Raw genomic sequence first — 14,130 nt, forward strand, 5'->3', positions numbered from 1 at the left:
ATGCCCTCCCCCAAAATATTAACTTCTCATAGAATGGGTTCTGCTTCTTTGTTGGCATCACCCCAAGAAGATTATTTGAAAAAAAGATTGAATTTTAAAATATCAACCTAATTCATGTGACATTAACAGCAACATGTGAATATGAAGAGTGCCTTGCAGAGCTTATATAATATACACTTAATGTGGATGAACAGCTCATCTAACTACATCAGTATTTAAATGTCTATCAACTTGGAAATTGTCAGACAACAGAAACCACTTAGGACTATTAATGGAGATCGACAATCATGCCCTTCCTTTCCCTACCAAGGACTCCATGTTCTATCTCAAAAACAGGGACAGGAAGAGAATACAATAAAAAATAAGCATTTAAAACCTTGAGGGTTTTTTCTTCTTCCTTTTTAAAGGAAAAACCAAAGTGCTCTTAAAAGATACATATTTTTAACTTCAGGGAAAAGATATGTAATATACATGCAGTGCCAATGGGCTTGCTGTTCCGGCTTTGCCTCCAAAGTAGTGAAGGTAGAGAGTATGGCAACATTCACTTTCAACATCAAGCTCTAAAATTTGGGTGTGTCATAATATTTCTCCAAGAATTCTATTTTATTTCTGCTCCTTGTTGGTTCTCAGACTTCATTTTAATAGGTTTTAAACAGATCTAGATTATATGCCTTCACTGCCACTTCACTGTATGACCACTATGCCAACTACTGAGGCTCTCCCCTTGGACCTCAACTTCTTCATCTATAAAATTTCTCCCTGGAGGCTGACCCTGGGGCTCAGTCATAACGCATTGAGTTCGATTCCCAGCACTGTGTATAAATAAATAAAATAAAGGTCTATCAACAACTAAAAAAAAAATTTTAAATTCCTCCCTATAATGTCATAATGAGAAAAAAGATATAATATGCATATTAGATAAAGTATTGGTCTGGGTTTGTGGCACAGTGGTAAAGCACTTACCTAGCACGTGTGAGGCACTAAGGTTGATTCTCAGCACCACAATAAATAAATAAATAAATAAATAAATAAATAAATAAATTGTGTCTACTATAACTAAAAATATTTTTTAAAAAGATAAAGTGTTTAGCATATTGCCTGTCACATAGGAAGCCCTAAAAATGAAAACTAGAATTATAATAACTGCTGTCCTACAAGCCAAAAAGTGAGAAATAATACTACAGGGTTTCTGTACTTTATTAAAAATACCTTATGTCAAAGGTAATTACTGTAAATTCCATAGTACCTTAGGGTCTAACTAAAGGCTCCTTATCTGCATGTGCTGCCTAAAAGGACTGCTAATAAAAGTGCCTTCACCTAGAGCACATTCAGTCCTGACATTATTTGTACAAGGTAAGTTTAAGTGAATAGATATGTGTATGTGTATATCCTATAGCCTCAGACCACTAGTATAAATGTCTAAAAATCAGAATGTATCAGTTATCAAGCAGAAAAAAAGAGGAGAATATTTCTCATTTAGTAATCTAGATGACTGTCTTGTAGGTCATCAGACAGCATTTCTAAAAGATACTATATTGTATGTACTTGAAACAGTATGTTCTACATTGTACCTGATGTACTTACTCATTTATTCATTCAATTTAGTGATTGCATTTTAAGTGCCTATTATGTGCCCAGTGCTTAGGACACATCAAGAAAAAAACCAAAGATCACTGCCTTTGAGGAGCATATGTTCTAGCAGAGGAGACAGAAAGTAAATATAATTGCTAAGTTGGTAATATGCAAGGTGATACGTGCTGGTATCATTAAAAATTAACAAATAAAAAAAGTTAAGAGGGATAAAGGGTGAATGGGTGATGAGGGTGAGCCTCATCATGGGAAATGTGAGCAAATATTTAAGATGATGAAGAAGTTGGCTAAATGTTTAACTGGGGGAAGATCATTTTAGGCAGAAGGATACCTAGAGCAAATGTCCCAAGACATTTGTCCACAAGTAATTGATAGTCAATAAATATCATTTGGTATAATTGCCTGGGCCCAAGCAGGGGAATTATGAAAAACTAATGACTCTTTAGTTCTTTTAGCATGATTTGTAGGAGATGGATGGGTTAGTATAGAATATCTGTAATTTCTTCTTCCCTTCTCTGGACAGCCCCTACACCACTAGGTAGACTCCCCATGGAAGATGTGTCCACATTGGGGCAAATGTACCCGCTTCCCTAGGTAGGTTTTCCTTACTGGCATCTTCTTCCAGAATATTACTGTGGCCTTTTCTGAGTCTGTAGTAGAGTCCAACAGATCCAATTCTTCTACCTCAATACTCTCCAAAATGTATTGTTTGACTAGCAATAGTTTATGGCATTTCATTATTTAGTAATATTTTCATGTTACTAACTCCTTCCTTAGCAGATGTATCACAATGTCACCTGTTCAGTTATTAACTCTGACAATAAAGCTATGACACATAAATTAGCATACCTAACATTTATTATCCCTAATGCACCAGGCTTCATGCCAGGTGCTAATAAAGATATCACTATAGCAGAGGCTTTCTCCTCCTTTGTTCTTACTTTACTTTGATGAGGTATCAAGAAAACAAGCTGATATTTTTAAAAATTTAAACTATCTCAGCGTGTGGTTCCATCAACGGCAAGTACAATGTTATTCAAAATAATGATTTTATTTTATTATTCTACTGTGTTTACTAAGGCAGAAAACTATCCTGTTGCTCAGAGTGTGTGCCACAGACTAGCTTCATTGGCATCATCTGGTTGCTGATTAGAAATGTAGAATCTCTGATCCCAGTCCAGACCTAGAGAATCAAATATGTACTACAACAAATTTCCTAGTGGTTATATCACATTAAAAGCTGACAGTGCTGTAGAATGCTTTTAAATAAGGGTTCAAATATTTTAGCCATTCCTCTATGGTTAAGTTTTTTAACTTAGCTACCTGGAACACTTAACCGAGTGTCCAAAGTAACCACGATGTGCATCTCTATTTGTGTACGTAAAGACTTAGAATTTTTAAAATAAGTTATCCAGAGATTTACCAAGAAAAAAATAGAAATCTAGATAAATGTGTTCTGTGGAACAGGACATTCCATAGTTTGATCCTCCATAGAACACTAATCCATAAGATAGTGAGAATTATGTGAGAAGGTAGCTTTCAAATTTAGCACATGATGAATTAAAGGTCTCTTCAGAATTTCTTGAAGTTTAATATGCTAATGCTCATGATAAACCTATATCTGTAAGATTTCACTTGGAGGAACATATTCTAGAAGATTCCTTCATGTCCAAGTGCTAAAGCCTATAATTGTATATCAAGGAAATAAATATCACAAATGTCATATCAACAAGGCCAGGCAGTCTTCAGTCTTCAGGACTACCAGCAGGGAGCATGTGATAGCCCTTGTCTCCTTTTCTGGATTTTGTCTCTTCAGGAATTGGAACCATTGAAAACCTGAAGCAGCAATCCAGATAAATTTAGTAGAAGTCTAAGTTATCACTCAACTTAATTAGAGATGCATTTATTGAATGTCTCCTCTGTGCCAGGCACTCTGGAGAGGACCAGGTCTGTAAAGATGAAAAGGTTTTCCCCAAAAGATCTTTACATTCTATGTGGGAGAACTTAACAGTAAAATCATTTCAAAGACAGCATGGTGGCAATCATGATGATACAGTAGCATTGGCTTTTATTGAATACACACTATTTTCTGTTAATAGTTCAAAGGGTTATATGTGTATTAATACATATAACTTTTACAAAAGTGCTTTTATGTAGGAACTATTATGACACCCCCCCAAACACACACACACACACACACACACACACACACACACACTTTATGTGGTTTCTTTTCTTTTCTCCCTGGTACTGGGAATTGAACCCAGGGCACTTCACCAATAAGTTACAGACCCAGACCTTTTTATTTTAAGGCAGGATCTCACTAAGTTGCTTAGGGTATCACAAAGTTGCTCAGGCTGGCCTTGAACTTGCAATCCTTCTGCCTCACCCTAGTTGCTGGAATGTGAGGCTTGTGCCACTGTGCCTGGCTAACTCCTCACTTTACAGGAGGAAAATGCAATGAGAAGAGACTCACCAAGTGCTTCCAGGAAAGAGTGGGAGTGAGGCCCAAGCGATTGAGGGATGACTTCCTTAAGGAGATTCCCACCCCCTATATTTTTTTGGTGCATGTTTCTATTTTTTTCTCTAATGGTGCAAAAACACAAAGTTTGTCCTACTTTCCAGTCTCAGTGATTGCCTTTGTTGCATTTAAAGAGTTGATTTAGAAAATGGAATGAATTGATGATATTCTTTATCACAGATTCCCCCATGTGCATAATAAAACACTTGCCTGGGTACATTCATTCATTTAACAGATAGCGCGACATTAATCTTAGGACTCTTCTCAGGTAGTGTCCTGCTGAATGAGTCAAAGATTCTGGCTCCATTAATGTTGTAGGCTGCTTTTTTCCCCTCTAACTCTCCTGATAAGAACTAAGCTAAATGCTATGGTCCTTCTACCTACACTTTTAGTTAATAGTCATAAATTCATCAAACCTGAATAAATAAGGCCATGACCCAAATATATTGATCAATAAATTTATTCCTGTGAGCAATTCAATCATCTCTGTCCTCACTTCCTTTTCATTTTAACCTTAACTAGAGTCTACTGTGGGGCCCAAACAATCAACTGCACATTTCCACGCCAAGAAATCACTTCTGAGGATTCCAAAGATGTTGTTTGTTGTTTTAAGACAAGTGGAGATCATTGAAACTGAATTTGTTCCTACAACTCAGGGGGAAAAAAAAATGTTTTAAAGGACAGTGCATTTAAGGTCTGTAACCACAAGGGAAAATGTGAGTCTTTCCAGCTGAAACTAGGGTGGAGAACAGAAATGGAGGCTCAAACTGGCTGGTTGCTAAAGGACAGAGGAAAAGGGGAATCATATTTTATGTACTGAATGCTTTAAGTACTTACTCTCTCTGTGCTGAAAGAGTATCATCTCTTAGAAGAATTCATCTGATCTCTAAAGCCACTTATGTGGCTTTGGTATCCTGTAACCTAAGTAGATTTTCCTACAATAGGCATATTTAAAAGGTGAGAATAACCCTACCAGACAGGTGTACTGACTTTCAAGGGTTGGGGATGGATCAGTCCTGATTTATAGCACTTGCCAATTTCTATGGCTTACATATTCCCATCATGTCCAATTTCAAGCTACCAGATCATTCACTAGGAAATCAGAGAGACACCAAGGCAAAACTGAAAGGGTTTCTTTCCTGTGTACAAAGCCTAGCCTCCACCTCCATAACCTATTTCCCTGATCTCAAGCACTGCTCTCTCTTCATTGACTCCCAGATCTGATGTGGATCAGAAACATTCGGGAATCTCAAAGTCCTGACCTGCTTATACTGACTCCAAATCTCCAGCAGGAAACCGGGCCAGAAACCTGTATTTTTCTACAAAGTTTCATTGGTGATTCTAATTCAGCTTTTTGGCCTCGAGGTCAGCATGAGAAACACTGTGTACACCAGTCCAGTTTCTAGATGAGCTCTATTCATGCTCACCTTGGATGAAAGATTATGAGCTAACTTAATATAAGTAGATTAAGCTAACTTATAACTTTAACTTAACTACTCACTCAATTAGCCATATCTCTGGTAGAAAATCCTGAAGACTTGCTGAATCTCTGGCTAGACACTTTTCCTGATACACTGATGAATATAAATACTGGTAGGCATTCATCTCAATGATCTCCTTCAACTTAAGAATTGTCTAATGTAGAACCTCTGGTTTTCTCCAAGAAAATTCGTGACACTAATTCTAGGTAACCATTTCAAAATAAATATCTGGTTATTCCAACCAGAGACTCCCCCAAATATTCATATAGATTTATTTAAAAAAAATTTTTTAGTTGTAAATGGACCTTTATTTTATGTATTTATATGCAGTGCTAAGAATTGAACCCAATGCCTCACACATGCTAGGCAAGTGCTTTACCACTGAACCACACACAGCCCCAGCCCCTACATAGATTTATTTACCATAAATATCTCATACTTTAAACTGAATTATTATAATGATACTAGAGTTGATAATAAAATTAGCCTACCACTACATTGACATTAACTTCTATATTTAAGTAATAAGAACATAGCATTAAACTACTATAAATGTGTTATTTTGTTGGTATTTACATAGTAATTGAGTCCAGTTCATAAATCTCTCCTTCCCAACCCTCCTCCTTTTATCACCAAAGGATATATTAAATGATGCATGGATGGGAAATTGGGTTGCATATGTATGGATATTGATAGCTACTCTGTGACACTTTCCTATAGAAAATTTCCCTTGCTTTAGTAAAACGTATTTGAAACAGCTGTTTGAAGAAATGTCTTGCAAAGCAGAAATAATTCTCTTTTCAGGAAAAGCTAGTTAGTTTCTTTGCAATAAATTTGCCTTTTTATGTCAAGACACATACTTTTAACTATTGCATAGTCTCCATATTTAAAGAAAAATTAGCAGATGGAAAACAAAGTAGAATGTATCCCTGGTCAAAGTAAACAACCTCTTGAAAAACTGGCATGCCCTTCCTTCCGCCCTGGTGGGCCAAAATAAATGTAGTCAATTGCCTTTTCACAGAGTGATTAAAAATAAACTTGGTCCCTCTGCCCTGAAACCTAAACCAAGTGTTTACCAAGATACCATCTGGTTACGTGGTCATGGTTACCCTAAACTAGCCAACTATTGTTGGTAAGAAAAGGTTCTAGCTTCTAGATTTCTCTCTTCTTCTTTTTCCCCTGCTCCTTTTCTTCTTTCTGGCTTAGTGTAAAGTACTCAACTGATGAAAATGCAGGATCTTGGGTGAATGACCATCTTTCCATCCTTCAGTCTACTCAAATTGCACCTTCTCTTGATGCTCTCAGGAAGAATCTTTGTTCATTTGTATGGCAGCCAAACAATTATTTCACTCTACCTCTAGGATAGTGATTCTAGTTTGTCCATTTGTCTTACAGGTTACATTTTAAAATTACTTAAATCCAGAGCACCTTTCCATGATGACACATTTAGGATCCCATAAGCACCTTAAATTCTTCATTCCTATGTCTATGTCCAGTCCGTTGTTTCCCAGGGTGGCTGAGGTCACTCAAATAGTAACCAAGCAAGCTTCTTCTTTCATTCTAGTTTTGGCAAAGCCACATGAGTTCATTTTATGCCATATAAACAACATAGACATCTTTGTTTTATATTGAAAGCAACTGTGAATGATTCCAGCATAGAATCAATATGAAGTAACTGTTTTTGAAAAGCAAACTTTAAATAGAACCAGTGACTTGGCAGTAGTGGTTGGGAAACTTTAATCTAGATTTTTCTGGTTGTTCTTTTCTTTTCTTTTTAGGAAGTTAAACCAGAGAATTTAAAGTTAAACCAGAAATGACAGAGGTAAAAGAAAAATAGATATAATATAATGTAATAATCATACTAAGACAACCCTTTAAAAAGGTCAAATAACGCATGTTAAAATTTACTTCCCACACCCTCAAAAGGAGAAGCTTCATGAATTGATTTAGGAAGTAGGAGAGATCATGAAATTCTCATCTCTCTCAAACAGGAAGTATAATTCACTGAAGAGATAATATGCCATTCTGCATTTGATGAGGACAGGCATTAAATAATCAAGCAACTAATTATAAAATATCAAAACCTGCATAAAATCTGGACAAAATTAGGAGGGGGCATAAAGGAAAGAATTAGCATTTGTTGAATGGCTATTATACAGGCCTGTGCTGAGCAATTTACATAAGTTATCTCATTCAGCAATCTTTATAAGTTAAGTGCTATTTTTTTCTATTTTATAAATGAGGATATTGAGGCTTAAATTGATTATGTAATTCATCCAAGTCCGGACGGCTCATCAGCGACAAACCCAGGATTTGAGCCCAGGTTTGTCTGAATACAAAGACCTTGACCTACAAAGACCTACAAAGATCCAAAGAATTCTACTCTACACTGTGACCTAGTTGAAAACAAAATGAATAAACAAATGTAGACATAATCAGACAAATATTTTAGAGCCAAAAGTAATTTGCAAAGGACCTAGATTTTTTATTTAATTATGCCCTTTGGTTTTTGAGTAAGATCCTGATTACTGATAAACACCCATGTAACATCTAAATCTAAAGAAATATATTGAGGAATCTGAATACAAGAAATATGGAATTGACTGCAGAGTGTTCCAGATCTGCAAACAAAAACAGTCAAGAAAAAAGATACTCTAATGAATAAATGTGAAGGATGATAAATGCATGCAGATTAAAATAGGAAACTTCTTAGGGAAAATACAAATGTTTCTACAGATACTCAAAAGGTATAAGGGATACAGAGGGGTGGTTAAAAAAAAAAAGAAAAAAAAAACTTACTTCACTAGAACAAAGAATTGTAATTAGATATAATTGCCTGAAAGAGAGGAAAAGGAATTTCAGATTGATTAATGTGAAAAAATATTTGCTTCCAGTGAAAGGCATTTATGGGTGGAGAATGTCCCCTGCAGAGTTACAATAAAGAGCTTTTATTACAAATAATATAACTGGACTAAGTGAAGCACTAAATGAAGGAAATAGTCATGCCCTGGTGGTTCATAATAATCTACTTTGTTTTGACCACTTCCATTTTCTATAGATTAGTTTGGTGCTTTTTCTGTTTGATATTGTATGATGTGATGCTAAGACACTAGAAAACCTGAAAGAGGAGTAACATAAATCTGTTAGAATAGTCATCAAAACAGAATTATTCTGTGGTTGTTGCTTATTCAGAGGCACATTTACTGATTCATTCAACAAAGACTGAGTTGATGAAATGGGTGAGGCATGACTCAGGGTTTTGCAGACAGAGATCAAAAGATACTATTCCTACCTTCTAAATCTCACTGTGTACTACAGAGATGACAAAGAAGCAAGAATCATAATGAGAATACTGAAGGCCAAAAGACCATCAATCAGTAAGAAATATATATTAAGTGACATGATTCATCCATTTTAAAAAACTCAACTATATTTACTGAGTGACTACCATGTGCCAGGCCTATGCTAATCACTGCATACACAACCAAGACAGTCCCAGGGAAATGGACTACAGATAAACTTACCCAAGTAAAGATTTAATTAAAAGCTATCAGTGTGGGGGCTGGCGTTGTGGCTCGGTGGTAGAGTGCTTGCCTAGCACATTCGAGGCCCTGGTTCAATCCTCAGCACCACATATAAATAAAATAAAGGTATTGTGTCCAACTACAACTAAAAAATAAGTATTAAAAAAACTTATAGCTATAAGTGTTATGAAGAGAAAAGTTATCGTGACAGATTACAGCAGGAACCAATCAGTCCAAAGGGAAGATCTAACACAGATAGAGTTAACAGGGAATAAGTCTTGCTTCTCTAGGGAAAAGAGAAGTTAGGGATGACCCCAATTCCTGGCTAGGTGCCTGGGTGAATTAGGAATACTGAGCAGGTGGTATTTCTTAAAATATGATGATGATGATATACAATATAATCGAATTCTTCAAAGCAAAATACAGTGTCCAAAATTATATCTGAAAGTTTTTTAGTAATAAATACACTCAAAAGTGCTTTCTTCCATTTAAATGAAGTGGCTAACCAGGAATATAAAATTGTTTTTTTTAACTACATAAGATCCCTTAGACATACCCAGGAATAAATAGCAACTGGCTCAATGACAACTCATAAGCAGGAAAGGAACCATACAGAAATCAAATAGTGGTTCTGAGCAGCAGAACCAATGAAGCATTAAAAATGGTAGGCATAATTCTAGTATTAGTTTGCATTATGCATTTAAAAATTTATAGAAGAAAAATAGGAAATATTCTTAAATACCTTACCCTTATGTTTTAAAGCATTAAATAAAGGCATCCCTTATACACCAACACATTGTCCTCTTTTATGGGAGTCGTACAACTCTTCAGGAGACTGAATTTCGGTAAATGAAAGGCAAATTTTAATTTTAGATTACTTATTAGATTTATTCAAGAACAATTGTATTTGAAACTAAATACACTTTGACTCTGTGGAACTAGCTTATCACCGAGCACAATGTATATAACATTTCAAGGATCCTTCCCTTCCCTAGGGTTAGTGAAGGGAAAACTATTTCATTTAACAAAGTGCAACTCATTTACAATGTGTTCTTTATTTTTTTATAGCTATTCATCCACTAGCAAAAATAGTTGACAGTAGATGGAAAGAAGAAAACACTATCAAAAAAAAATAGAAGCCTTCTTTTATCTACTGTTTAACTTCACACTTAATATATTTGTTAACAGTTCATAGTATCTCCTTTCTATTTGGAGCTGCATCTCAAAACCATCCCCTTCAAGTCCCATTCCTTCTAAGAACGTCAACAGACAGCTGGGCAGCTTTTGAAATGACTTTGCTATTAAAAATTCCCCATTAGAAATTCTGAAGGGCCTTGGCCTTTTCAGAAGAAAACAATACTGGGAGCCTGGGAGGCGCTGCTGAGGGAGTGGCCACCGGTTAGTGGTGAAAGGTCTTGAACAGCTACTTCTTTCCCAGCTAAGGCCCTTGAACTTTGAGTTCTGTTTTTAGAAAAGCTAAATCAGGAGCAAATACTTTCAGAGTATTTTGCTCCTGAGTAGTTTTTACTAAGAGAATAGCAAAAGTTAGAGCCATCAGGTAATACTAAGGAGCACTGGTGATTAAAAACAGGTAAGGTGTTGAGTTCAATTGATTGTTTCTAATAACAAGCTTGGCACCCTGCATCACTCTTAAAGTGAAAGGTGTGCACAGAGACTCCCAAAGTTCTAGTGAAAGTGGGGAGGCAGAACAAAGGCAGCAATGGTGTCCTTTGACTCTACCACTCAAAACTATAGCAATTTCATTGGAATAAAGCAAGCCATAATGGTTCCTGGTCATTTCCTACTTTACATAGTTACATTCATGTGGGCAACCAGCTATGACTTTTCTTCTGCATTACATTGCAGGGTAGCTCCCTGGAAGCAGCAAGATTATAGACCACACCTGACTTTTTCTAAATGATCTACAAAATGAGTAATGGCAGATCGTTTGCTGTTGTTGTTGTTGTTGTTTTTAAGCAAAGTAAAAGAACATGTAAGAGGAGAGGAACTTAATCCCTGAAGGACTTATGAGCAGAAAAGAAAGGCTTGCATTTGCCACCATATTCCTCCCAGATCCAAGGCAAAGAGACTCTTTGGAAAGCCAGTTAGATCATTAATTTCCTTAAAAACCAGCCCTAATCTGCAAATGAGGCCTTTAGTGCACTTTCCTCTTTGTTCTCAAACATGCTGGACTAATCTAGCTCTAGTACATGGTGCCCTTTAATTGTTTGTTTGCACATCTCTTTTTTCATCACACAAGAGAGATAACTCTTGGCATCTTCAGTCCTAGCATAGTTCATTTTTTTAAAAACACTTAACATTCAAAAGCTCTTTCTTTGGTAAAGGTATAAGTGAATGAGTAGATGGATGAATGGATGGACAGAAGGATAGATGGTGGCTATTTTAAAACTAATGTTTCATCCAGATTCTATCAGTTCCTTTTTGAGCATTTGGTGCCACTAAATGCCTCATATATTGCTAAATACATGCACTGTCTCATTCAATTCTCAAACAACCTAGTGACATGGGTATTGTTATTCTTTATCAACGAGAAAATTGGGAATGAGGAGATTCATTTCACAAAGCCTTATAAAGAACAAGCCTCAGAACCAGAATTTGAACTCATCTAGTCCAACTCCCAAACTTGTGCTGTTACTAACTTTATTTTATGGCCTCTGTTTTATTTTCTGTTTTCCTAAGGTATCATAAGGGCAATTTCCAAACCACTGGATTTATTATCAGCCTTTATGGTTGAAACAAATATTAGTTTTAGAGCCTAGAAACACACAAGATTGTTTGAAAATGTGTCCATCCATTTTTCATTAAAACGGTTGTGTTTGCTGTTAAAAGATCCTCCAGAGCAGCTTCCTGTTCTCTTTTCTGTAACTGCCCTATAGAAGGGCATTTCTTCTTACAATAGGTATATTGCTGCAAACATATATCCGTAGATCAAATGTACATCACATTCTGCAATTAGCTAAATTCATTGATTGACAGGAACTTCTAAAATCTTTGTATTCATTTCCTTTATCTTTTGTTTTGAAAGTTCTGTATTGACACTTTAGATTTTCTTCCAATAGGACACCCTTGTAAATAATGTACTATGTAAAATAAGTCACTGACATTAATAAAGGACTACTTGTGACAATATTTAGGAATTAAAATAGCATTTGTAATAATTTCACTTTGCCACTATAGTTGTGATGTGAGCAGCTCAAGGTAAATAAGTGATTTGGGGGAACATAATGACTCCAATGTTGAATCATTTGCCACTTAGGTCACACAGCTCCTAAATAAATCTGGCTGTCACTGAAAGCACCATTTTGGCTTTTAAAGACAGTCTGCCATAGCCATATACACTAAAAATTATAATGGAGAAATAATTAAATTCAGAATGAAAATATAAGTGGCTGTTCAGTCTTTGCTATTGGGGTTCATGTCTGTCTAACAAGATAAAGAACTGGACTCAAGGACTTGTGTCATTCTGGGTCATAACTTTGACATTAGTTATGAAAAAATAAGTGCTCAAGTTACATGCTAGAATCAACACTCAGTAAGAAATACATGCTGGACAGTCAGAACTAAGCCCAAACCTAAGGAGATCCCTTTTCCTCCCAAACAAGAAGAAAATATATTTTCATTCTGAAAAAAAAATAAGAAATATAGATTATATGTGTCAGATATTGACTATTTCCAAAATTCAGGCGTTAAGTATGCAAAGCAAGCCTTGGAGTGCAGTCTGAAAAAGTATGTCTTGAAAGGTGTCAGAGCCTTCTGCCTGGAGCTAGTTCTGCATAGTTTCCAAGTGGTATTTTTATCTGGTAATTATGCAAAAAAGTCCCATTGACAGAAGTCCACAAGTACATGTGATAGAATCACATTTTCCTCTGGCCATTCCTGAAAAGTATGTATGTTTTAAAATACCACTCAAGGGCTGGAGATGTGGCTCAAGCGGTAGCGCGCTCGCCTGACATGCGTGCGGCCCGGGTTCGATCCTCAGCACCACATACCAACAAAGATGTTGTGTCCGCCGAGAACTAAACAATAAAACATTAAAATACCACTCAAATTTTCCAGTATATACCACCATTACATTTTCATCTACTGGAAAATTTGAGCGGTATTTGAGCTGTGATAAGGGGTCCTACAGCATCCTTCATCTGGCTGAATCTCCCTATCTGCTGTCAACCAAATCAACTTAAATGAGTGATACAGTAACTTTTGTTTTAGTCATGTCAAAATGAAGAAAGCATTATACTTTTACATGGAATTTCATTTAATGTCATTTCTACAGTTTTGAAGTTAGAAGTTTTATATATTCACTTAACATATATTATATAAGTCCTCCTAATTATTTAATTAAAAAATGAGAGACAAATCAAAGAAAGTGTCCTCAAAATGAAACAACTGGAAAAATATTAGGGGATTTAATTTAGAAACAATTAACCCCAACTGCATGAATTTAAATAAAGCCATTCTCTTGAGAATGTTGTACCAGCAAAAATCTTTACTTCTCTCCATGTATTAGGTAAAAATTTTTAAATATTGGAATTACCCTTCTAAACTACGGCTCTATTTGAAGGGCCAAGATTCTGTCATTTAAATATGACCCCTAGTAAATAATTGCTCAGTACTTATCACATTGTAACTGCTCATAAATGCTTGGTGAGTGAATGGTTAAATGCTGCCTTACACAAACTCACACACTATTAAGTCTTCCAAACTGTGTCTTTTATGTTTTCGTCCATTGTTCTTTGAAAAGAGTATTCATCATTGCTTTTTAATTCAATTTAATGGCCATTTTTTGAGCATCCATAATGTACCATTTGGAATTCTTATTGCGTGCTATAGACATACACTCTCTCTCAGTTAATCTTCATATAACCCGGTAAAATAAAAGGGTGAGACTCAGGTAAAAAAAGAGCACTGCAGTGCATAGTTGAATGTGGGTGGGAGCTTATAGACTGGCTTGACAGAGAAAGAAAACACCTAGTGTCTGCAATGCAAAGAGTGT

General features: G+C 35.8%; 1 protein-coding gene across 2 annotated transcripts in view; it reads left to right on the forward strand.

The window, feature by feature from the left end:
* Nucleotides 1-14,130, forward strand: part of Ntn4 (netrin 4) — a 105,542-nt gene that overhangs the window by 65,124 nt on the left and 26,288 nt on the right. The window lies entirely within an intron of this gene.

This window comes from Ictidomys tridecemlineatus, chromosome 6 (assembly GCF_052094955.1).
Source record: "Ictidomys tridecemlineatus isolate mIctTri1 chromosome 6, mIctTri1.hap1, whole genome shotgun sequence".
In the NCBI taxonomy this organism is placed as follows: domain Eukaryota; kingdom Metazoa; phylum Chordata; class Mammalia; order Rodentia; family Sciuridae; genus Ictidomys; species Ictidomys tridecemlineatus.